The 25,767-nt window shown below is 42.7% G+C and overlaps 1 protein-coding gene across 1 annotated transcript in view; it reads left to right on the forward strand.

Moving 5' to 3' along the window:
* Positions 1-25,767, forward strand: part of LOC122557603 (SH3 and multiple ankyrin repeat domains protein 3-like) — a 338,880-nt gene that overhangs the window by 184,523 nt on the left and 128,590 nt on the right. Inside the window, exon 4 of the mRNA XM_043705316.1 lies at positions 5,718-5,816. The gene's annotated coding sequence lies outside the window, so the exon portion shown is untranslated. The remainder of the gene's footprint in view (positions 1-5,717; positions 5,817-25,767) is intronic.

Below are 25,767 nucleotides of genomic sequence, written 5' to 3' on the forward strand. Positions count from 1 at the left end.
TTCCTTTATTATTCAGCAGTTTTATTCTGTGATACTGGCAATAAACTTGCTCACAAATATATTTATGAGAAAGGGCTTACTTTGTTCCATGCTGACTGTGCAAATGAAAAGGTTGGGAGCTGGCACATATCCAATGGGGAAGCTACTGGTTCTGAAGATCAGGTTTGAAGAGGAGGGAATGAGGAGACTTGGTGCACCAGAAAAACTGGAACAGAGCACTTGTACTGAATGGCCTGATTGTGAACTGTCAATCTACATCAGTGTTAGCAAGATTCTCTATTGGATGTGATATAGAGGAGGAAATGTTTATGGACTGTTCTGTCTTTAAGAAAAGCCTGTTCAAAGGTTAGTCCTGACTTTAAGCTTCTGGTTTGGCATTGTGTTACCACTGGAGGGGACAGAATGGGACACACAGTCTGACGGGTCATTGAGTGAGAAAGGGTTGATGAGTAATTCACAGCTGCTGGTTTTACAATGCTAAATGCTGAATGTGTTGGAAGAAAATAAAGATTTTCATGTATAAAGCACCTCTTCCATTCTCAGAAAATACCAAAATATTTTGCAGCCCATCCTGTACATTTGACAGGTAGTGCAGATGTTTAAACCTGTAAGACAGGTAGATTTCTGTAAATCTGACCCCAAAGTGTATGTTTCTGATTTAAACAGGGATTGGTCAATGGAAGGGTGACCAATCTACCCAAGGAGACAGATTGGCTCTTTCAATATTAACATGAGGTATTGACCCTCTGCAATACTCCCCATTGGATATTTGACTGAATACAGTCAGTTTTCCAAATCCTGGGAAAGCCAGACCAGGACAGTCAGACCCGGGGGAATGTTTTTTTTTGTTAATTTGGTGGATCCAGCTGCATGTGCAGTGCTGAGGATCAGTGACCTCTCCCCCATTCTGATCAGTGCATACACTTTTGACGAGGCTTCCAAAACACCCTGAGACTCTGATCTTGAGGATCCCCACCCTCCTCTCCCCAACAAGCCTTTGATCTCAGGATTTCCCCTGTCCTGGGATCGCCAACCCTCCCACACAGTTCTGCTGAGAGTTCAAACCTCTCCCACCCACCCCTCATGGTACATTGTTAAAATTAAAATTCATCCCAAAGTCATTACTGTTGGAAGTACAATAGCTGACCTACGTACAGCAAGAACCCATGAAGAGCAAAGAGATAATGGCCTTTCTTTTTTTGATGATATGGATCTGCTGATGTTGGACTGGGATGGACAAGGTCAGAAGTCACATGACACCAGGTTATAGTCCTGGAAATGTGTTGCTGGAAAAGCACAGCAGGTCAGGCAGCATCCAGGGAACAGGAGAATCAACGTTTCGGGCATAAGCCCTTCTTCAGGAATCCTGAAGAAGGGCTTATGCCCAAAACGTCGATTCTCCTGTTCCCTGGATGCTGCCTGACCTGCTGCGCTTTTCCAGCAACACATTTCCAGCTCTGATCTCCAGCATCTGCAGACCTCACTTTCTCCACCAGGTTATAGTCCAACAGGTTTATTTAAAAACACAAGCTTTTGGAGCACTGCTTCTTCGTCACTAACCTTCTCTTTTTGAATTGAAGGATGGGTAACTATTGGCTCAGATACTGGGCAGAACGTAAGCATTGTTCAAAGTTCTCCTGTAAGTAAATTTGGGGTTCCCCTTTGAGGGATGGTTAGGGCCTCGGTTTAATGCTTCATCCAAAAGTGCACAACCAACAGTGCAGCACTTCTCAGTACTGCATTGGAGTGACACCTTAGATAAAACTCATTATAAAGGTTACTTTATCTTTTGCTTTAAGCCAATACTATGAGTTGCACATTGAGATAATGGTGTGGAGGATCTCTGAGCTGTGGCTATCCTGACATACCTTGTCTTAGTAAGGAGGCTGCTTGCTCCTTAGCTCGAAGAAAGGTGCTTCAACTTCTTATGCACTATAGCATTCCTTTATTTCCATTTGTTCCAAGCAGTTTCTTTGGTGTAGGGTCTGAGACCTCCCTCTTCATGTACTCATTCTAAATTGGAATCTCCTCTATGACTGAAGTCACAGTCATGTGTTCAGTTACATCATCGTGATTTTAATGAACCTTATTAGACTACCACCCCCAAACGTTTTCTCTCCACTGGCTCTACATTATTCCAAACTTTGATTCTACTTCCTTCCACACTCTTTAGAATCAGTAAAGTTGTTATTAACATTATAATTATCATTGTCACTGTTAACATCATTATCATCATCTCACCCCCTCTTTTCCCACGTCCCCCTTCCCCCACCCCACCCTTAAGTCTGAATCTTGAGTCAATCAGAAACTCTGATGTCTCGAGTTCAAGACAATTGTGATGGTGTGCCTGGAAATAGTTGCATCTCTGTGTACACTGACTGCTGCAATTTGGGTGTGGCTGACCCACATCCTGGGCTAAAGGCCAATAAAGTGGCTGGACCTGATTGTAAGCATATTAGAGGAACTAGCTGCCAAGATATTGGATGCTTTGGCAGTAATCTTCCAGGATTCTAAGATTCTGGAAAAGTCCCAAAGGATTGGTGGGCGGCACGGTGGCACAGTGGTTAGCACTGCTGCCTCACAGCACCAGAGATCCGGGTTCAATTCCCGCCTCAGGCGACTGACTGTGTGGAGTTTGCACGTTCTCCCTGTGTTTGCATGGATTTCCTCCGGGTGCTCCGGTTTCCTCCCACAGTCCAAAGATGTGCAGGTCAGGTGAATTGGCCATGCTAAATTGCCCGTAATGCTAGGTAAGGGGTAATGTAATCTAATCTAATTTGCATGGTACAGTTAGAAAGCTTGCAGATGGCATCAAAATTGGAAGTGTAGTAGACCTCAGATTACAACGGGATCTTGATCAGATGGACCAATGGGCTGAGGAGTAGCAGACAGAGTTTAATTTAGATAAATGCAAGTTGTTGGATTTTGAAAAAGCAAATCTTAGCAGGACTTATACACTTAATGGTAAGATCCTAGGGAGTGTTGCTGAACAAAGAGACCTTGGAGTGCAGGTTCATAGCTCCTTGAAGGTGGAGTCACAGGTAGATAGGATAATGAAGAAGGTGTTTAGTATGCTTTCCTTTATTGGTCAGAGTATTGAGTACAGGAGTTGGGAGGTCATGTTGCAGCTGTACAGAACATTGGTGAGGCCACTTTTGGAATATTGCGTGCAGTTCTGGTCTCCTTCCTATCGGAAAGATGTTGTGAAACTTGAAAGGGTTCAGAAAAGATTTACAAGGATATTGCCAGGATTGGAGGATTTGAGCTATAAGAAGGGCTGAACAGGCTGGGGCTGTTTCCCCGGAGCGTCAGAGGCTGAGGGGTGACCTTATAGAGGTTTACAAAATTATGAGGGGCATGGATAGGATAAATAGACAAAGTCTTTTCCCTGGGCTCGGGGACTCCAGAACTAGAGGGCATAGGTTTAGGGTGAGAGGGGACAGATATAAAAGAGATTCAAGGGGCAACTTTTTTCATGCAGAGGGTGGTACATGTATGGAATGAGCTGCCAGAGGAAGTGATGGAGGCTAGTACAATTGCAACATTTAAAAGGCATTTGGATGGGTATATGAATAGGAAGAGTTTGGAGGGATGTGGGCTGGGTGTTGGCAGGTGGAACTGGACTGGGTTGGGATATCTGGTAGGCATGGACGGGTTGGACCGAAGGGTCTTTTTCCATTCTGTACATCTTTATGACTCTATGACTGTATGACTGGAAAACTGCCGATGTGACATCTTTATTAAAAAGGGAAGGAGACAAAATCCAGGTGATGAAAGGCCAGTGAGTTTAGCATTTGGTATGGGAAAATTTGAGAGTATGTTATAAAGAATGTGGTAGCAAAGCATGTAGAAATAAACAATATGATCAAACAGAGTCAAAACGGCTTCATTACAGAGAAATCAGGCCTGACACATTTATTCCTTAATAAAGTAACAAGCAAGGTAGATACAGGGGAAGCATTGGAACTAATACATTTAGATGTTCAGGAAGTGTTTAATAAGGTACCACACATTAGGTTACTTAATAAGATAAGAGCCTATGGTGTTTGAAAAAGTATCTGAGTATGGATGGAGGATTAGCTCATTGATAGAAAGCAGAAAATTAGGATAGTAGGTGCATTTTCAGGATGGTAACTTGTAACTAGTGGTGTGCCACAGGGATCAATGCTTGGGCCACAATAATTTACATTATTAATGACTTGGAGGTGGGAAATTAATTTTCCAAAGCCAAGTTTGTGGATGACACCATATTAGGTGGGAAGGCAACTGGTGAGGATGACACAAGGAGTCTACAGAAAATATAGAGCTGAAAAATGTGTTGCTGGAAAAGCGCAGCAGATCAGGCAGCATCCAAGGAGCAGAAGAAATGATATTTCGGGCATAAGACCTGCTGCGCTTTTCCAGCAACACATTTTTCAGCCCTGATCTCCAGCATCTGCAGTCCTCACTTTCTCCTACAGAAAATATAGACAAGTTAAACAAGTGGTCAAGAATTTAGTAGATGGAATATAATATAGGGAAATGTGAAGTTGTTCATTTTGGAAGGGAGAACAATAGGACTGAATATTATTTACATGGAAAAAGACTTTAGAAAGCTACAGCATAGAGGGATTTAAAGGATAAATCACATAAATCTTGTTTTCCTACTTCAGCAAGTAGGCAAATAGAATGTTGGCCTTTATTTCAAAGGGAATGGGATATCACAATAGAGAGGTCCTGCTAAAACTATGCAAGGCACTAGTCACACTCCAGCTGGAACACTGTGAATAGTTTTGTGACCTTTTGTCTTAGGACAGGCATTGGAGGCAGTCCAGAGAAGGTTCACTCAGCTAATACCAAATATGGAAGGACTGTTTTAAGAGAAAAGGTTGAGTCTGTACTGATTGCAGAATGATAAGCAAACTTACTGAAATGCACAAGGTTCTCAAGGGACTTGACAGGGGAGATATGTAGAGGTTTCCCCTTGTAGGAGAATCTAGGACAAGATGACATAATCTCAGAATAAAGGGTAGCACTTTTAAGACAGGGATGAGGTAAATTTCTTCTCTCAGAGGGGAGTGAGTCTGTGGAATTCTTGACCACAGCAGACTGTCAGAACTAGGTCATTAAGTATATTAAAGGCTGACAGAGACAGACTTTTAAACAGTACGAGAATCAAGAGTTAAGAGAATCAAAAGGCAGGAAAGTAGAGTTCTGGATTATCAGATCAGACATGATCTCATCGAAGGGTGGAGTGGAACCTATCAGCTGAGTGGACTACTTCTGTTCCTATGTCTCACAGTATCCAGGGGGAGCTATGAAAAGGCAGCAGTCATGACTCCAGAACTGGTTCACCACCTTTCCTGTGAGACTTGCATTTTACCAGTGGGTCTGGTTGAGAGGTTGTTTGAATGTGGAGGTGAAAGGAGCAGGAAACTTTCGAAGTCACCTTCAAGGACCTGGTCCATGCTGCAGCTCTCCCTGCCCTCATTACTGCTGACCCCTGACCCGACATCATGTGACCTGACTTCTGGTGCCACTTAAAATAACACTTTATCAAAACTTTACTCACTGTGTTTGAGTCTGGCGTCCTTACTCTAACCCTCCTGGGGAACCAATGTCATTTTTAAATGAATAAAAACAACGCAATTTTCCAAATATGGCTACACACAGAAAAGATTAAATAGTCGTTTTATTCTCATAGCCTAGCCTTGTGATATTTAACTTTTCTTTTCCAGATTCTATTTGTGAATGCACATCTTTAGGCTACTAAATTGAAACTAGATTCTTGGATTAACAAATTGAACACTGCCATTTAAAGTCCACACCAATTTCCGGTAAGTTGTTTTATTTATGAGTTTGGACTCTCTCTTGGTGTGGAATTTCTATCTAATCTCATTATTGATTGAACAGTTATTTTGAGTTTACTTTCATTGTGAAGTCAGTATTTTTGTTTGCTGCTGTATATTCCATTCTAGTTCTTACTCATCTCAACAATCTGAAAAGATTTAATTAAAATTGATGCATTTTGAAAATGTGTATAAAGAACTGAATCTGTTTTGGAATTTTAAAAAATGAATTAGCTAAGAATTTGAAGCAAGTAATATAAATGCTGTAGAAAAACAGAAATTTAGCATCAAACATTAACTGTTAGAGCATTTGAACAATTAGAAACATTTAATTAATTGACAATTTGAGTTCCAGCTAACTCATGTTAGTTTTAAAATTATGATGCTAGATTCTGTTATTGCCCACAAAACCAGCCGAGTCTCCAGAGAGTGTAGGTGCAGGTCGATGGTTGTTAGATGTTCCATTGATGTCAATGGAGTATCGGTTTGAGATTTTAACTAGAGCCCTCAGCTGCAGGTCACATTTCAAATGTTATGCTCAATTGTATTCTCTGTGAGCAACATCATGGATGGTCTGCTAGCAGGTGCATCTTTATATTTGGTTGTCGAGAGGTAAATGTGAAATGGTTTAACGTTCCTGCATGAATCGCGATATGTATGTATATATATATATATATATATATATATATGATATATATATAATTGCTGCATCAACTTCATTTTTCTTCAAAAACATGGGTTCACTGCATAGAAAATTTGATTGTTCTAGTAATCTCACTAGAATCTGAAATATGAATTTAATCAAATATCTTTAACATTAGGCATTCGATACAAAACTGGCTTAGTGCAAAGAGGTACACTTCTGTTTTCTCTGACTGACATCGCTGCTCTCAACACCAAGTGTCAATCACAACTTGCTCAGAGCACATGGGTGAGGGAAGATGAGCTTTGTTCTCTGTAATTTTGGAATTATTGTCAGTAAAATAAAGAGATTAATTGAAAGGCCGAGATGCTCTTTTGCACCAACTGTCAAACTGCTCAAACTAGAACTTCAAGTTTGTAAACAGCTTGAGGAAAGTAATTTGATATTTTGTTAAATTGTCACATTGTCATTTAGTGCAAGATAAAATGCAAAAACAATTTGAGTTAATGCAGCTGCAGTGTGCCCAGCAATGCACAGATGCTCGAGTCAGGAGATCATTGAGCTGGGGAGGGAAAGAAGCTGAAGGAGGGTAACGTTATGGAGAATGGGGCAGGTAGGAGGTTAGGAGATAAACCTCACTGAAATTTTAAGGGGAAAGTGAGAATGGTTGTATTTGACGCATTGGAAGCTAGGGGAATAATTTGCTTAGCAACTTGTGCCAGGCCAGGAATAGGATATGGGCAGCAGATGTCTGGAGGAGCTGAATTGTTGGAGAGTAAAGGATAGATCTCTGGAGAGTACTAGCCATTCCAATCTGTAGAAAACAAAGATATTGTCGGGGACATTGTGTTTGTTATTGGGTCGACAAGTGATGAACGAAGTGAGAGTAATCTCACTGTGAAGGATAGATATTGAACAAGAATGATGTGATCGATCATATGCTACATGAAGGTAAAAAAAGATGAAGAGGGATAGAACCCTGTATCCTCAGTTACAGAGAATATCAACAGTGATTTTGGTGGATTGGAAATCTGTTCAGAGTTCAAGGAAAGGTGGATGCAGATTTCGAATGAGATGAACTGGTCAAGGATTCTGCAGAGGAAAGGGAGTTTAGAAATGCTAATGATTGGTTTATCAGGTCAGTGAGCTCAAGGGTAAGTTTATTGAAGAAGATTTTTAGAGATAGTGCTGTTCTTTAATTCACTCATGGGATATGGCAATTGCTGGCTAGCCATTTGACAGGATAGAGACAGAGTGAAAGATATACCTGTTTGAGGGGAAGAGCATCATTGATTACTAGAGGATTGCTTGTGGTTAGTGCAGGAAGAATGGAGAGTTAGCCACATGCCAGTGAATTTGTCCAAAAGAGGTGACCAATGGTGTTTGTCCAGGCTGCCAGTTCATCCACCAAAGCAGCCTAGAATGAGGTGTGGTTTCAGTGAACTTTTTGATAAAAGCAGTCAGGAATAAAAAATGGGAAGAGCTCAATGCTGTTGGAGCAGTGCAGTTGGGAGAATTTGACTGAGGACAGCTGTAGGAAGGTGAAGAATGCAGAACAGATCATGATTGGGAACATGATGAGCCTATTGTTCCATGTATATGGAGTTGAGCTACATTTAGATTAGACAGGCATGGTTAAATCACATTACGATGGAACTAAAGCTATTACTCTCCCTTAGTCAACATGTTAATTAATAATGATTTAAAATTCCTAACTAATTAAGTGACAATGCAATTTATATGATATTTCACTGTAGCTGTGGAGACACTTCATTGTTCTAGCATGGACAGAATAATCAATTACAAAAAAATGTTTCGTACTGATATAATTTGCATAATGTAAGTGACAAACAGGTCTGGGTGCTGCAAAGCGGAAAGTGCAATTTGGTGCAGCTTATCGGATCTATTTCTGTTTATTATACAGGGAATATGGCTTGGGCAGTTCAATCAGTTTTCCATCTTAAAATGGCAATGATATTTATAATTTCAAAGGCACAGTCACACAGAAGGAGGTAATTATACCTTGAAAGAATCCACTAAGATCATTTTTGCACGAGGACCCTGTTGCTAAATGATTCACACCAGTTTGTAGAAAAAAAAGTATATACACATTGCAATCTCTATCAAACAGTTGATAATTTGGTACTTTTGCAAGCAATTCCACTTATAAAGACTTGCATTTAGATAATATGTTTCCATGTGCTTTAAAAGTAATGAAGTTAAAGCATAATCCCCCCTTGCATAGCAAGATCCCACAAATCTAATAATAACCAGACATTTGCTTTTTTTGTGATGTTGATTAAAGAACACCTCTTGACAGGCCACCAATAGTAATGTCCCTGAATCCTGACAGGTCAGTCAGGTCTTGGAATAACATCTCATCCAAAAAGGCAGCTCCTCCCCATAGAACGGTACTCTCTCTGTGCTATATGGAGTATTAGACTGGACATTGTGCTCAAGTCCCTGTGATGGGCTGTGATCTCACAAACATTTAGCTCTGAGCTTGGTACCAGCCGAAAGACAGCTGACACATTGAGGGGTCAGAGTGTATTCGTCACAGGGCTAATGGAACAACTTATATTTAATCAGTTGGCTGTCTGAGACTATGGTATTTAGAGTTTATAAAAGATGTTGCTGAGGAAACCCCAGAGGTCAGCTTTTTGAAGCACACAGCATTAACTCCAAGGGCAGCAAGCTTCTGCGACTCTTAAAGAGTTAACACTGTCTAGAATAATGCTGGATCTTCGCCAGTTACAACCGACATAGGACAATGGTAATTGTCTTGATATTTGTCCAGCTTTAACCATTAAGATAATCAAAACAGAAAATGTGGGAAACACTAAACAGGTCTGGCAGCAGCATCCATAACGATCAAAACAGAATAAACATACGCTCCCTCAGAACCTGTTGGGTGGGTGTGACATTATAGGGTTACCTGTGAGGAACTCCTCCATGACACACATTGCCAGTGCCCAATCCAGATCCACTTGGATGAATTATAAAGTTAATGAATTTCACATGGATAGGTTTGCTGTTAATAACCTGTTATCATGTCCAATGTCATTGCTACTCTGCCACTTTATACTCATTGAGTCTTTGGTCCAAATGTTGTGATCTAGGTCAGAATCCCTAAATCCAACTCCAATCAGACAAGTTTCCCATTTCATGAGATTAGATTAGATTCCCTACAGTGAGGAAACAGGCCCTTTGGCCCAACAAGTCCACACCGACCCTCCAAAGAGCAACCCATTCCCCTAACTAATGCACCTAACGCTATGGGAAACTTAGCATGGCCAATCCACCCAACCTGCACATCTTTGGACCGTGGGAGGAAACCCACGCAGACACGGGGAGAATGTGCAAACTCCACACAAACAGTTGCTCGAGGCGGGAATTGAACTCGGATCCCTGGTGCTGGGAGGCAGCAGTGCTAACCACTGAGCCACCGTGCTATCCAAACCTTTCTAAAATTTTCAGGACCAATGCAGGGTCATTCTTAACAGGTTCAATATGGCAAACCACGGAAGGAATCTTCCCAGAAACCCCACACTCCCTTCTTACAGCAATAACTGCTGAATTCTGGGAGGTGAATACGGTTTAAAGATCCCAAAGCCTCTTTGGTACCCTCCGAGAAAAGGTGTGGGTAAGATCAGGGTGAGGATGTATGGTGCTAGGTGAGTGATGGGACGTGAAAAAAGATGATCAGCGAACATCAAAGGAAATCCTAAGTTTTGAAATAGCAAAAGACTCCAAAAACAGGATTATTTTTTTCATTGGACACCGGTTCACTGATGAGGCCAGCATTTGTTGTCCATCATGAATTGCCTTTGAACTGAATGGCTTGCTCAACCATTTCAAAATCCATCCTATTGCTGGAATCACCAGTAGGTCAGACCAGCTGAAGATTTCCTTCTCTAAAGGACATTCGTGAGCCAGATGGATTTTTATGGCAATCTACTATGGTTGCCATGAGGCTAACTTTTAATTGAATTCAAATTAGCTCTGTGGTGGGATTCAAACCCATCTGCCCAGAGCAATAGCTGACAGTCTCAGATTACTGGTCCAGTGACATAACCATTACACAACATCTCCCCACATTGTTACATTGCTGAAATCTTAAACAAATACTTCATATTTATCTTTAACAAGGAGGCAGGTATTACCCAGAACATGGTGAGTGATGAGGAAATTCAGTCACTAGAAGGGTTTAACATTGCTCAGGAGGATGGATTGGATAGACTCCTCTGCACCTGCTCAGTGATAACTCCCAGGTTATTGATAATGGGGAATTTAACAAACATGGAAAGAGCGTTGAATTCCGAGGGTGCAGTGTTTAGATTGTCTCCTATTGGAGATGATCGTTGCCAAGCACATGGCTGACACAAATGTTGCTTGGCACCTCTCAGCTGAAATGACTGACCTCCAATAACCACAACCATCTTCCGATCTGCCAGGTGTGACTCCAACCAATGGCAAGATTTCCTCTGATACCCATTGATTCCAGTTTTGCCAGGGGTCCTCGATGTCACATTCTTTTAAATGAGACCTTGATGTCAAGGGCTGTCACTCTGTCCTCCCCTCTGGAATTCAGCTCTTTTGTCCGTGTTTGAACCAAGGCTGTAATGAGGTCAGGAGCTGAGTGACCCTGGGGGAATCCAAACTGGGCGTCACTGAGCAGGTTATTGCTGAGCAGGTGCTGCTTGAGAGCTGATGACCTCTTCCATCTGAAGATTGTTGTGAATGCTTCAGCATTACCTTTTGCACTAAGCTTTCCCGTCATTGAGGATGGAGATATTTGTAGAGTCTCAAATGTCTATGCCGAACAAAAATATGTCATCTCCTTTATATTGGCATTTTTTTGTAAGTGTTCTGACAAGATGAAAACATTTAATAAACTGTCTTTTTTTCAGCAAAGCTCAAGTCCTGTACTACCAAACTACTTTTTGAAAAATGCATTCTTAGGTTAGTGAGGTGAGCTCAACTAGAATCCTGCAACTGAAGGTTTTTTTCTGGGAGTCTCTCCTTGTAACAGAGTCGGATTTGACTATGATGCCCACAAAGCCAAATAACATCTCAACTGTCATAGTGAGGGCTGAGATATGGAATGTCAATTGGTACCTGTGGGACTTTGCTTAGCAGCAGAGACAGTGTTTTCAGGAAAATGAGAGAGGACTAAATCTGTTGTATAGAAAAGTTTTGTACAAAAGCCATGTCGGATGAATCTAAGGAAGAAAGGGCTTACTCAGTGGGTGAACCAATAAAAATGCTCAAAGGAAAAGCATCATCACCACCAAAGTCAGACTGCAAACCACACTGTTTGCCTTGGAAATAAAGTCCTCAATGTTGAACCATAGTTAACAGGACACTTCAAATTAATAGAAACAATGCAACGAGTGAACACTTATGTACAACGGATGGGACCAGGGGATGGAGGGAACTGAATAGGGCTAATTAAACATTACTTGGCTGTGGTCCTGATATTTATGTTGCATAATATAGCCAGAATTTCCTACTCCCTTGGTATTCAGGTTTGGATTTCATTGTTGGTGGGAGGGTTATGAAAGTAACTAATTACACTGAGGGTATGTTTACTAGAAATTGATGCAGCATAAATTGCACTTGAAGAATATTATTGAAACATTTTAAATGAAAGTGCCAGAGATATTTGTCATGCAAATGGGTTTAAGGAAAGACAAATAGTGTTACCAATACTACCTTCCGTCCACCCTCACCCTTCTATTTATCTCTCAGCCCTCTTCCCCGCGTCCGCCCCACCACCACCACCACCACCACATTCCTGATGAAGGGCTTACACCCGAAATGTTGACTCTCCTGCTCCTTGGATGCTGCCTGACCTGCTGTGCTTTTCCAGCACCACACTTTTTGACTCTGATCTGCAGTCTTCACTTTCTCCCAAGTGAGTATGTGTTGAGAGAAGTGCTGGTGCATCACTGATGCAGACTCAAATCTGACCACTGCCAATTGACAACAGAACCAGTGATAAGGTATATTACACACCCTGCTGGAGAGTTGGCAGACATGCCTTTTAACAACCTTCTTTTTTATAGTCTGGGGTTTGCAGAGAGTAAAAGCTGTCCATGTCAGCATTACTCAGTTGGTAGTGCAATGAAAAATTTGCTTCTCTCTTCACAGGTTCTGCCAGACCCATTGAGTTTCTCCAGCATTCTCTGTTTTTAGCGCCTATTCTTAAATTGTTCTGAACTAACTTCTTTTTTTCAGAAGGAGCTGTGTTTTTACATCTAAATTCAACCAGGACTTCTGCAAACTGAAACCAAAATTTTTCCAACTGATGAGTTTTTCCCTAAGCAAAAAATCCTGCGTCTTCTAACTGAACACAGAATAATGCTCTTCAATGTTTATTCTATCCAGTCATAAAACTCTCCAAAGGCAAACAAAGTCACATTGTTACACGAGGGACTTTCTTGCTGGTTCCATGTACACTGACCAACCAGTCAATAAACTTCCTTCTTGTACACAGGCTAAAGTCCCTATGTGTAACTTTAATCCACAATGTACCATATAAGCATAATTGGTTGACACATTAATTATGATTGCTTTGTTTACAATTTTGAAGTAGCCACTTTTGTAAAGAAACATAAAGTGGAGCCATTAAATTGTAGCTTCAACTTCAGCCTTGCTTTGTGACTATCAGATTGAAAAGCCCCATGTTATTACCTTCAGACTGGCTGTGAAACTGTTTGATGCCATGGTGTGATGAAATTACACTGACTGGCATAAATGAAACTGACACTGAAATTGCTGTTGGTAACTCGAGCAAATACTCCCATTGCTCTTACAGTCAAAGTACGAAGACTTATTTTGATGTGTGAACCGAGCATAATATGCTGTCACTATTCCTTCTTGTATCAGCTGAACTGGCAAGGAACAAGGAAAATGCAAAGTGTTTTTAATGGAGTAGCTGTAAGTCACAAGCTAAGAGACAATGTGTAACATTTTACAAATCACTAGTTAAGCTACATTGCATGTGCTTTCTCATGTATCTAACCCTTCAAATTGAAGAATTGCAGATTTCAATCCACCAGCTACATTGACCAATATCTATTCCTACATATGACACAGTGTGGAACATTTCCCACAGCTAATTCAAGAAGAGCTCTATTGTGTCAGCTAGATTTTATCAGCTGATTTAGCAAGATCATGAGGAGGACATAGGAGAGGTTTTATTGAAGATATGTGGGACAGGAGATTTTATTTATGAGGAGAGATTAAAGGGACTGGAGATAGAAGGTAAAGAGGTGTTTGTTAGACATATTTACATATTCAAAACCTCTCATACTAACCAGCAACAAGGAAGCAGTGGAAATACCTGTTTTGGGGCCTTAACGTGCCTGAGGTTGTTCCTTGGGGCGATGGTGACAGTGTTGGATCAGACTGGCCAGAGATCAGCTGCAGAGGCATCACTGCAGGATTGACTGTCACAGCTGGATTTTGAGAGTCAGAGGATCACATGTAGAACCTTGTGGCCCAGTGGGAGAGACTGGGAGGAGCAGAGAACAGACACGGCTGGGTTATCCCTAGGGTCTGTGTGTCCGAGCAACCTGCTGACTCTGAGCAGGCAGGGCCTACAACCCCATTCACTGTTTCTTTAAACCCAATTAATGTCACAACTAAAAGATTGGGAACGTCTGATGTAAACGTTGAAAAAAGACAAAACAAAGCATTTGGACATGGGAATGGAATAGGTAAGAGTGATCTGTACCAGATAGGCTTGAACCCATCATTTCTGTGCTGTAAAATTATCTGACTCTAACAGGGGTTCATTACATATTAGATTACTTACAGTGTGGAAACAGGCCGTTCGGCCCAATAAGTCCACACCGACCCACAACCCACCCATACCCCTACATTTACCCCTTCACCTAACACTACGGGCAATTTAGCATGGCCAATTCACCTGACCTGCACATCTTTGGACTGTGGGAGGAAACCGGAGCATTCGGAGGAAACCCACGCAGACATGGGGAGAATGTGCAAACTCCACACAGACAGTCGCCTGAGGCGGGAATTGAACCTGGGTCTCTGGCGCTGTGAGGCAGCAGTGCTAACCACTGTGCCACCCATAAAAGACTATGACTTTGCTAATCAATAAAATCAAAATACTGCATGTGGATTCATACAGCATGGAAACAGACCCTTCGGTCCAACCAGTTCATGCTGAACATAATCCCAATCTAAACCAGTCCCACCTACCTGCTCCCGGCCCATATCCCTCCAAACCTTTCCTATTCATGTACTTATCCAAATGTCTTTTAAACACTGTAATTGTACCCACATCCACCCCTTGGCCAGGACATTCATTCCACATGCAAACCACCCTCTGTGTGAAAATAAATTGCCCTTCATGTCTTTCTTTAATCTCTTTCTTCTCACATTACAAATGTGCTCCCTAATCTTGAAATTCCCCCATTCTGGGAAAAAGACAATTATCTTTAACTCTATCTAAACCCCTTGTGATTTTATAAATTTCTATCAGATCGCATTTCAACCTCCTATGCTCCAGTGTAAAAAGTCCCAGCCTATCCAGCCTTTGTTTATAACTTAAACCTTCCATGCCCAGCAATATCCTGGTAAGTCTCTCCTGAACCATCTCCAATTAATAATATCCTTCTTATTCTGGATGTAGGTTTTCTCACTGAGCTGGAGGGTTCATTTCTAGATGTTTTGTCACCCTACTAGGTAACATCTTCAGTGAGTCTCTGGGCGAAGTGCAGTTGATAATTCCTGCTTTCTCTTTATATGTTTGGGTTTCTTTGGGTTGGCGATGTCATTTCCTGTGAGGATGTCATTTCCTGTGGTGATTTCATTTCCTACTCATTTTCTCAGGGGGTGGTAGATGGGGTCTAACTCGATGTGTTTGTTGATAGAATTCCAATTGGAATGCCATGCTTTGAGGAATTTATGGCAGTGCTTCCTTTGGAGGCTCAATGAAGATGTTTCCTAGTATGGTGATGAAACATCTAGAAATGAACCCTTCAGCTCAGTGAGCAAACCTACAGCCAGAACCTCAATCTGAGCTACAAATCTTCTCAAAACTTGCTAATGTCCTTCCCACAACTGGGTGACCAGAACTAGACCGAGAACTCCCGAAGAGGCCTCCCCTATGTCCTGTACAACTTCAACATGACGCCTCAACTCCTATACTCAAAAAACTGAGCAATGAAGATGCCCCTGCCAAAAGCTGCCTTCACCACCCTGTTTATATGTGACACAAATTTCAAACAATTAATGTACCTGCCCTCTTAGGTCCATCTGAAATAAAAACAGAAAGTTTTTGGAGCAAGTCAGTGGATTTGGCAGCACCTGTGGAGAAAGAAGCAGAATTAATGTTTAAATCCAAAATGAATTGTTCTCTAGTATTTTCATTTTATTTATGATTTTGCAATGACTGCTAACTATCACTATTTTAGAACTGGAAACACAGACAACAGAAACTGCTGCCAATTAGAGTTGGTGGTGGAGGGAATGGTTGCTTGCAGATGTGGCTATTTTGTCCTTTGTTTTTTATTCACTCATGAGATATGGGTGTCACTGACTGGCCAGCATTTACTGCCTGTCCTTAGCTGCCCCTTGGTGGTGGTGAGGTGTCTTTTTGAACCACTGCAGGCCACCTATTATAGACACACCCACAAGGCTGTTCGGGAGGGAATTCAGGCTTTTGACTCAGCGACACTGAAGAAATGGTGATATATTTCCAAGTCAGGATGGTGACAGGTTTGGAGAGGATGGTGTTCCCATGTACCTGCTACCTTTGACCTTCTAGATGGACATGGTCATGAGTTTGAAAACTACTGTCTGAGGATCTTTGATGAATTTCTGCAGTGCATCTTGTAGATAATACACACTGCCGCTACTGAGTGTCAGAGGTGGAGGGAATGGATGTTTGTGGATACGGTACCAATCAAGTGGGGACTGTTTTGTCTTGGTTGCTGTCAAGTTTCTTGTGTTGTTGGAGCTGCAGCCATCCAGGCAAGTGGAATATTTCATTGAGCTCCTGACTTATGTCTTGTAGATGGTGGGACAGGCTTTCAGAAGTCAGGAGATGAGTCGGTCGCTGCAGGATTCCTAGCCTCTGATCTGCTCTAAATTAGATTCTGACTTGTTAGAGATGGTAATTGCCTGGTACTATACAGCATGATACAAGAGTGGAGTTATTAGTTTATCATAACAACCAATCTCAATCAAGTAGTCAGCAACAAGCCCAAGCATGACTTCAAAAAAATCTGTCAATTCTGGAGAGCTTTAAGAACAGGAAATACAAAATCACTTTTTTTTCATCCTCCCAGCTGCTACACCTCCTGTAATCAATGTCTCAAATGACATTTGCAGTGAATTCTAAAATGTTTAACAAATAAAAAACAAAGAACTGTGGATGCTGGGAATCAGAAACAAAGTCAGGAATTGCTGGAAAAACTTAGCAGGTCTGGCAGCATCTGCAGAGAGAAATCAGAGTGAATGTTTTGGTTTAAGTGACCCTTCCTCAGGACTGCAGAATCATAAAATGTTATTTACTAAAAGAAGGGAAAAATGTGCTAAATAACAATGCAAGAATCAAAAAAGCAAAAAGCTACACTAATGCAGCAATCTCTGCCCTCCCAATCACTCCCTCCATTTGGTTAAACTGTTGGAATTCCGCTCTGGGACAGTTCCTGAATAGCCCAGCTCTGTGGCTGATGCTGTGTGGCTGAAATCAGTGTGAGGAGAAGTTGAAATGAGATAGCTGGAGCTAAAATTATTCTACTCTTGCTTTTAATCTGTTTTGTTGCACTGTTTTATCATAATTTACAATCACATTTGGGGGATCGAAACCTTTATCTATCACAAGGGTTAAAATGCTAATTTTCGGTGGATAGTTTATTTTTAATGGTTTAGTTTCTTTGACAACAATAACAACAATAACAACAAACTACACTCCAAACCACGAACTGCATGAAATCTCCCTGAAATGATTGTGCATCATCAAGACAGTACAAACTTTACACAGGATAGGAGACAAGTATTTACTTGTCGTGATGATGCAAGACTTTCTGAAAAACAGGAGGAGTATTCCAATGGCAAGTGAAGAGATGTTTTGATCCTGATTAGAACTAACATGAGCTTTCTGTGTTGAGGGTAAGTGAGACACCAGACTACTCATTCAGGAGAATTATTTTGAATTTCATTGTTACTGTTCAGTTTTAGAGAAAAGCTTATTTCTGTTTCTAATGTAACCTGTTAACATTTAGAAATTGAAAGCAGTGATTGGTTTACATAGATAGAATTAATTATTGAGCACAATAGTTCTTGTGGCTTTTTCTGTCAGGTCATGTACCTGCTGTACAACAGGAAATCCTTAAATGTTGTAGCATTTAATGAAAAGGACCTGGGAAATTGAACAATGAAAATCATTATTTTGAAAATTGAGACAAATTGGTGAATATGAACAGCACGGAGGCTAGGAGTGACACAGTGGCTCAGTGGTTAGCCCTGCTGCCTCAGCGCCAGGGACCCGTGCTCGATTCCAGCCTCGGGTGACTGTCTGTGTAGAGTTTGCACATTCTCCCTGTGTCTGCGAGGGTATCCTTTGGGTGCTCCGGTATCCTCTCTCAATCCAAAAATGTGCAGGTCAGGTGAATTGATCAGGGATGTGTAGACTAGGTGCATTAGTCAGGGATAAACATAGAGTAATAGGATAAGGGAATGGATCTGGGTGGATTGCTTTTTCTTGGGCCAAATGGCCTGTTCCCACACTGTAGGGATTCTGTGATGATCTGTGACAGAAAGGTTAATGTAAAGTACAATTACATGCCTGCCTCCAAAATAGGTAAACCTTCTCAGCCCTGAGTGAGGAGGTGATAGGTTCAAGCCCCATTCCAAACTAAGGCTGACATTTAAGGAGAACTGCAGTGATTTTGTTTTGGGTGAGATGTTAATCTGAGGTTCAGTGTCCCTTTTTGAGAAGTAGAATGGTCTTGGTGGTATTATTTGAGGAACGGTAGGGAATTCTCCTGGCCAATATGTACCTCTTAAGCAACATCACGAAATAGTTAATCCAGTTCCTGTGTGAGACTGCGCAGTGTGGAAATTGCACAAGAAACATAGAAATTAGGAGCAGGGGTAGGCCATTCGGTGTTTTGACCCTGCTCTGCCATTCAACATGATCATGGCTCTTCTCCCAACTCAATAACCAGTTCCTGCTTTCTCCCATATCCTTGATACTTTTAGCTCCAAATGCTATATTGAACTTGTTCTTGAAATCATAAGATGGTATGAATTGTAGTGAATTCCATTGGGTCATTATTCTCCGAGTGAAGACATTTCTCCTCAGCTTGGTCCTAAATGGCCTACACTGTACACTTTGGCTGTGACCACTGGTTCTGGGCTCCTCAGTTATTGCAAATTTCTTTCCTGCATCAACCCTGTTAAGTCCAGTCAGAATTTTAAAGGTTTATATGAGACCCCTATTTACTCTTCACTTTACCGTGAAAAAAGCCATAGAAGCGAGGGAAGTCAGGGAATTAAATAATGATATCTTGAAAAGTATCTACATTATAGAAGAAGAGATCTGGACAATTTAAAATGCATAAAGAGAGATGAATCCCTGTGACCTGATCACACGTATCCCATGACATTGTGGGAAGTTTGGGAAGAAACGGCACTGCTCCCAATGGAGGTATTTCTATCATTGACAGCCATAGGTGAGGTACTGGAAGACTGGCAGGGTTGTTAATATTGTGTCATTATTTAAGAAAGGCTGCAAGCAAAAGCCAGGGAACTACACACTTGTGAGCCTAATGACGGTAGTAGGTAAATTGTTGGAGAAGATTCTGAGAGACATTTGGAAAGGCAAGGCTGATTTGGGATAGTTAGCTTGCCTTTGTGTGGGAAATTGTCTCTCTCAGATTTGACTGAGTTTTTTGAAGAAGTGATCAAGAAGATAGATGAAGGCAGAGTGGTAGATGCTGTCGACATGGACTTTAGCAAGGCCTTTGACAAGGTCCCCGTATGGTTGACTAGTTAGTAAGTTAGATCACATGGGTCAAGAGTGTGGTGCTGGGAAAGCACAGCAGATCAGGCAGTATCCAAGGAGCAGGAGAATCCCTTCTTGCCTAAAATGTCGACTCTCCTGCTCCTCGGATGTTGGTTGACCTGCTGTGCTTTTCCAGCGCCACACTCTCAACTCTGATCTCCAACTTCTGCAGTTCTCACTTTCTCCTCAATCACATGGGATCCAGGGAGAGCCCATCAATTGAATACAAAATTGGCTTGATGGTCGGAGTCAGAGGGTGGCGATAGAGGCCTGTAACCAGTGGTGTGCCACAAGGATCAGAGCAGGGGTCCACTGTTGTTCATCATTTATATAAATGATTTGAATGAGAATATAGGAGGCATGGTTAAGTAAGTTTGCAGATGACACCAACATTGGAGGTGAGGAAGGTAATTGAAAGGTACACAGAACCTTGAGGATCAGGTGGGCCAATGGGTCGAGGAATGGCAGATGGAGCTTAATCTGGATAAATATAAGGTGTTGCATTTGGTAGGATAAATCATGGCAGGACTTACACAGTTAATGTTAGGGCCATAGGGATTGTTGTTAAACAGAGAGACTGAGGGGTTCAGGAGCATAGATCCTTGAAAATGGCATTGCAGTAGATAGGGTGGCAATGAAGGCAGTTGACATGTTTGCCTTCATCAGCTAATGCATATATTACAGGAGTTGGGATGTCATGTTATAGCTGTCCAAGACATTGGTAAAACCACTTTTTGAATACCACATTCAATTCTGGCCACCCTGCAAAGAGAAAGGATATTATTAAATTAGAAAGGGTTCAGAAAAGATTACCAGGATGTTACTGTGACTTGGAGGGTTTGAGTTAGATGGGAGAGGCTAAATAGGCAGGAATATTTTTCCCTGGATCATTGGAGGCTAAGGGGTGACCTTAAGATGGGAAGTTATAAATTATGAGGGGCATGGAGAGGGTGAATAGCTAATATTCTGAGACTTTTTCTCAGTGCAGGGGAGTCCAAAACTAGAGAGGCATAAGTTCAAGGTGATAAGGGAATGATTTAAAAGGGACCTAAGGGGCAACCTTTTCACACACAGGATGGAGTGTATAGGAAACAAACTGCCAGAGGAAATGGTAGAGGCTGGTACAATTGCAACATTTAAAAGGCATGTGGACAGCAATAGTTTAGAGGGATTCGGGCTAAATGCAAGCAAATGGGACTAGTTCAGTTTTGGCTGAAGGGTCTGTTTCCATGCTGTATGACTCTACAGCTCCAGCCCATTGAGTCCACACTGACTCTCAGAGCATCCTGCCCAGACCTACCTCCCTATCTTATCCTATCCCTGTAACCCTGCATTTTCTCATGGCTAATCCATCTATCCTTCACGTCCCTGAACACTATGAGCAATTTAGCATGATAATCCACTTAACCTGCATATCTTTGGACTATGGGAGGTAACTGGAGCACCTAGAGGGAACCCACACAGACACAGGAAGAATGTGCAAACTCCACGCAGAGAATTGCCCAAGGCTGGAATCGAACCCAGGTCCCTGGCGTTGTGAGGCAGCAGTGCAAACCACTGAGCCACCGTGTTGCCCACCTTGTTCCATGTGACTGCTAGTTCTATCCTGAATAATTGTCTCTTGAAGCCTTACTGAAGATGAACTGACTGGGCTGTATTTGCTGTGATTATCCTTCCCACCTTTTTATAACAAGACTATAACGCTTGCAAATCTCAAATTTTTAGCACCTCCCCCAATTCTACTGAAAGATCGTAGCTAGTGACCCCATAGTTCCTTCCTTTGGTTCCTTTAAAATCCTTGTATGCATTCCATCCAGTCTCGGTGTGTTGTCAACTTTAAGTATCAACAGTCTATCCAAAACTAACTTCTAATCAATTTTGATTAATTCTAGTTCCCCTCTGTCACATTGGCCTGTGCAGCACTCTCCTTTTTAAATAAAAACTGATGTAAATTCTTCATTTAACACCTCTGCCATACTCACTGCCTTTATGTGTAAATCCCCTTTTTGGTTTTTAATCTACCCTTTAACCACTCACTTACAATTTATAAGCTTATGGGAGATTTTAGAATTTCCATTTCATGTTGGTAGTCAGTCTTTTCCCATTAGTCCTCTTTGCTTCTTTAATATATTTTCACTTTCTCAATAAACTGTCACATTCCTCTTGGTCTTAATTGTCCTATCCAGCTGACACCTGTCGTATGCACTCTTTATTTTCTCCTTTATCCTAATTTTGATCTTCTTCACCAGCAAGTGAGTTCTGAATTTGTTTGTCCTCTGTTTTCCTATACCTGAATCATTTCCTCCTTTAAGGTCGCTTCAAGGTTGTTCACCTACAATTATTCCCATCAGTCTTTAATTTCTGAGAAATAGGTTCAACAATGCAACCTTTCTTGTTAAGCTGGGCACATTGCTGTGGGAAACTCTCCCAAACACACCTTGAGCCAAGTATTATCACCACAGCGTATTATTCCCATATGGTAATCTGCAGCTGTAACTCCCCAATCTTATTTACAGCACTCCTTGCATTCACACACATGCTCAGTGACCTTGATCTTGACTTCATTTTCTTTCTCCCTAACTCCAACGTCACCTATTGTCTTGCTATTCTCAGTGCTTGGGGTTTTGTTAACCCTGGTGTTCTCTTCTGTTATTCTCCCTTGCTTCCCACTCTGCTGCCGAGTTAGCTTAAAACACTCCCTCGCAGCATCAATAAAACACCCTGAAGGGCCTCAGCTCTAGCCCTCACCTCAGCTCAGTTCAGACAAAGCCCATTCAGCTTCTTTGGGTATGATTTTCCCCAGAGCTAGTCCCAATGTCCCAGGATTATGAGGCTCACTCTCCTCCACCAGCCGTGCTCACTTGCATGTGGCACTGGGAATAATAGAAATGTTTCTCATTTGAGGCCCTGCTTGCTTACTCTCTACCCATCTCCCTAGTTTCTGATTGCACGTCCACATCCTCCTTCCTTCTTAAGTCATTGCTACCAGCACAGGCCATGAGCTCTGGCTGTTCTCCCTCCCCCCGGAAGGTGATGCTCTGTGACGCCCTGGACCCAGGCACCAGGGAGGCAACGTTCCCTCCTGGAGTGATGTTGATGGCCATGGAATACTTGTCTATTCCCTAAAGTAATGAATTCCCTTTCGCTATTGCTTCTTATTTCTTCTTCCTGTCCTCCAATACTGAGAGCTGCTTGTGGTGCCACAATGAACCTCCATTTTTTGTTTTTTGACTCATGAGACATGGGGATCCGTGCCCAGCCAGTATTTGGTTCCTGCTTGCCCTAACTGCCCTTGAATTGAATGGCTTGCTAGGCCATTTCAGAGGGCAATTGAGAGTCAACCACATTGCTGTGGGTCTGGAGTTTCATGTCAGCTAGACTGGGTAAGAATGACAAACTTCCTTCCCTAAGATGCATTAGTGAACCAGATGGGCTTTTCCAACACAGTCATCAGTCGATTCTTAATTTCAGAATTCCACAATCTGCAATTCTGGGATTTGAACCCAGGTTCTCAGAACATTAGCTGCGTTTCTGGATTAATAGCCTGGTGATCATACCATAGGACTTCACTGCCCCCAAGGAACCAGCACCCTCATCTGCTTTCAAAACAGATACCAATTCCTGAGTGGGACACCAGGGAACATGTGCAGCATTTGCTTCTGTTTCTTGGGCTGACTGGATCTCTCTTTTCCGTTCCTGACTCCAGGTCCTCAAACCATCCGGTAATAATTTTCTCAATGTGCTATTCTCCTAATCCAGCTCAGCCAACCTGGTCTTTAGGCTTCATAATTTCTCTGATTCAAATATAACACCCATATTTCAAATTGAATTTCCTCACTTTCGACCATAATGTAAAGTCATAATAATATTGTGGTTACAGCCGGGTGTGCCTCAACTCCATCAACAAAACAGGTCCTTGATGGCACCCCAACAAGCGCCTTCAGCATTCACACCCTGAACACAGGAGTGACAGTGTATGCTACCCACAAGATGCACTGTAACAACATACATTATACTGCTCCTTCCAAACCCACAACCATTTCCATCTAGAAGGACAAGGGCAGCAGATACATGGAAACACCATCCCTGAAAGTTCCATCCAAACTGCTCTCCGTCCTGACTTGGAAATATATCACCATTCCTTCACTGTCACGTCGTCAAAATTCTGGAATTCCCTCCCCAACAGCATTGTAGATCAACCGACAGCACATGGACCGGACAGTTCAGGAAGGCAGCTCACTGCCACTTTCTCAAGGGCAACTAATTCAAACAATAAATGCTGGACAATCAGTGACGCAAGCATCCATGAAATTTTTTTTTCGAAAGAAATATTTGCAAAAACATGCACACCAGTGTGTGTCACAGCACCTGACCTGTCAATGCAGACTTTCCCTTGTATTCAGTGGAGTCCCATCTAATAGTTTTAAAGCCAGCTCCACCTGAAACATATTCAATCACCTCACCCCCAACAAGGCAGAGAGTTCCAGAGTCACACCACTGAGTGCACACACATACATGTGCATGCTCGAAGAACAGGCGCTGGCTCACCAAAAACAGGCATTGACTCACCAAAAACAGACGTTGTGGAACATTTCAGAGAACACCTCTGGGACACCCGCACCAACCAACCCAACCGCCCCGTGGCTGAACACTTTAACTCCCCCTCCCACTCCGCCAAGTACATGCAGGTCCTTGGCCTACTCCATCGCCAGACCATGGCAACATGACGCCTGGAGGAAGAGCGCCTCATCTTCCGTCTAGGAACCCTCCAACCACAAGGGATGAATGCAGATTTCTCCAGCTTTCTCATTTCCCCTCCCCCGACCTTTTCTTAGTCCCAACCCTCAGACTCAGCACCACCTTCTTGACCTGCAATCTTCTTCCTGACCTCCCTGCTCCCACCCCCTCTCCGGCCTATCACCCTCACCTTAACCTCCTTCCACCTATCGCATTCCCAACGCCCCTCCCCCAAGTGCCTCCTCCCTACCTTTTATCTTAGCCTGCTTGGCACACCCTCCTCATTCCTGAAGAAGGGCTTATGCCTGAAACGTCGATTCTCCTTCTCCTTTGATGCTGCCTGACCTGCTGCGCTTTTCCAGCAACACATTTTTAAGCTCTGATCTCCAGCATCTGCAGTCCTCACTTTCACCAAAAACAGACGCTGGCCCACCAAAAACAGACGCTGGCCCACCAAAAACAGACACTGGCTCACCAAAAACAGACGCTGGCTCACCAAAAACTGGCATTGGCCCACCAAAAACAGATGCTGGCCCACCAAAAACAAACACTGGCCCACCAAAAACCGACGCTGGCCCACCAAAAACAGATGCTGGCTCACCAAAAACAGGCATTGGCCCACCAAAAGCAGACGCTGGCCCACCAAAAACAGACGCTGGCTCACCAAAAACAGATGCTGGCCCACCAAAAACAGGCATTGGACCAACACTGGCCCACCAAAAACAGATGCTGGCCCACCAAAAACAGACGCTGGCCCACCAAAAACAGATGCTGGCTCACCAAAAACAGGCATTGGCCCACCAAAAACAGGCGTTGGCCCACCAAAAACAGGCGCTGGCTCACCAAAAACAGACGCTGGCCCACCAAAAACAGATGCTGGCTCACCAAAAACAGGCGCTGGCCCACCAAAAACAGACCCTGGCTCGACAAAAACAGGTGCTGGCCCACCAAAAGCAGACCCTGGCTCGATAAAAACAGGCATTGGCCCACCAAAAACAGGCGTTGGCCCACCAAAAACAGGCCTTAGCCCATCAAAAACAGACGCTGGCCCACCAAAAACAGACCCTGGCTCAATAAAAACAGGCATTGGCCCATCAAAAACAGACGCTGGCCCACCAAAAACAGGCCTTAGCCCATCAAAAACAGACACTGGCTCACCAAAAACAGGCATTGGCACACCAAAAACAGACGCTGGCCCACCAAAAACAGGCGCTGGCCCACCAAAAACAGACGCTGGCTCACCAAAAACAGACGCTGGCCCATCAAAAACAGACGCTGGCTCACCAAAAACAGACCCTGGCTCACCAAAAACAGACGCTGGCCCACCAAAAACAGACCCTGGCTTGACAAAAACAGGCGTTGGCCCACCAAAAACAGGCGCTTGCCCACCAAAAACAGACCTTAGCCCATCAAAAACAGGCGCTTGCCCACCAAAAACAGGCCTTAGCCCATCAAAAACAGGTGCTGGCCCACCAAAAACAGACCCTGGCTCGACCAAAACAGGCGTTGGC

Source organism: Chiloscyllium plagiosum, chromosome 16 (assembly GCF_004010195.1).
Source record: "Chiloscyllium plagiosum isolate BGI_BamShark_2017 chromosome 16, ASM401019v2, whole genome shotgun sequence".
Lineage (NCBI taxonomy): Eukaryota > Metazoa > Chordata > Chondrichthyes > Orectolobiformes > Hemiscylliidae > Chiloscyllium > Chiloscyllium plagiosum.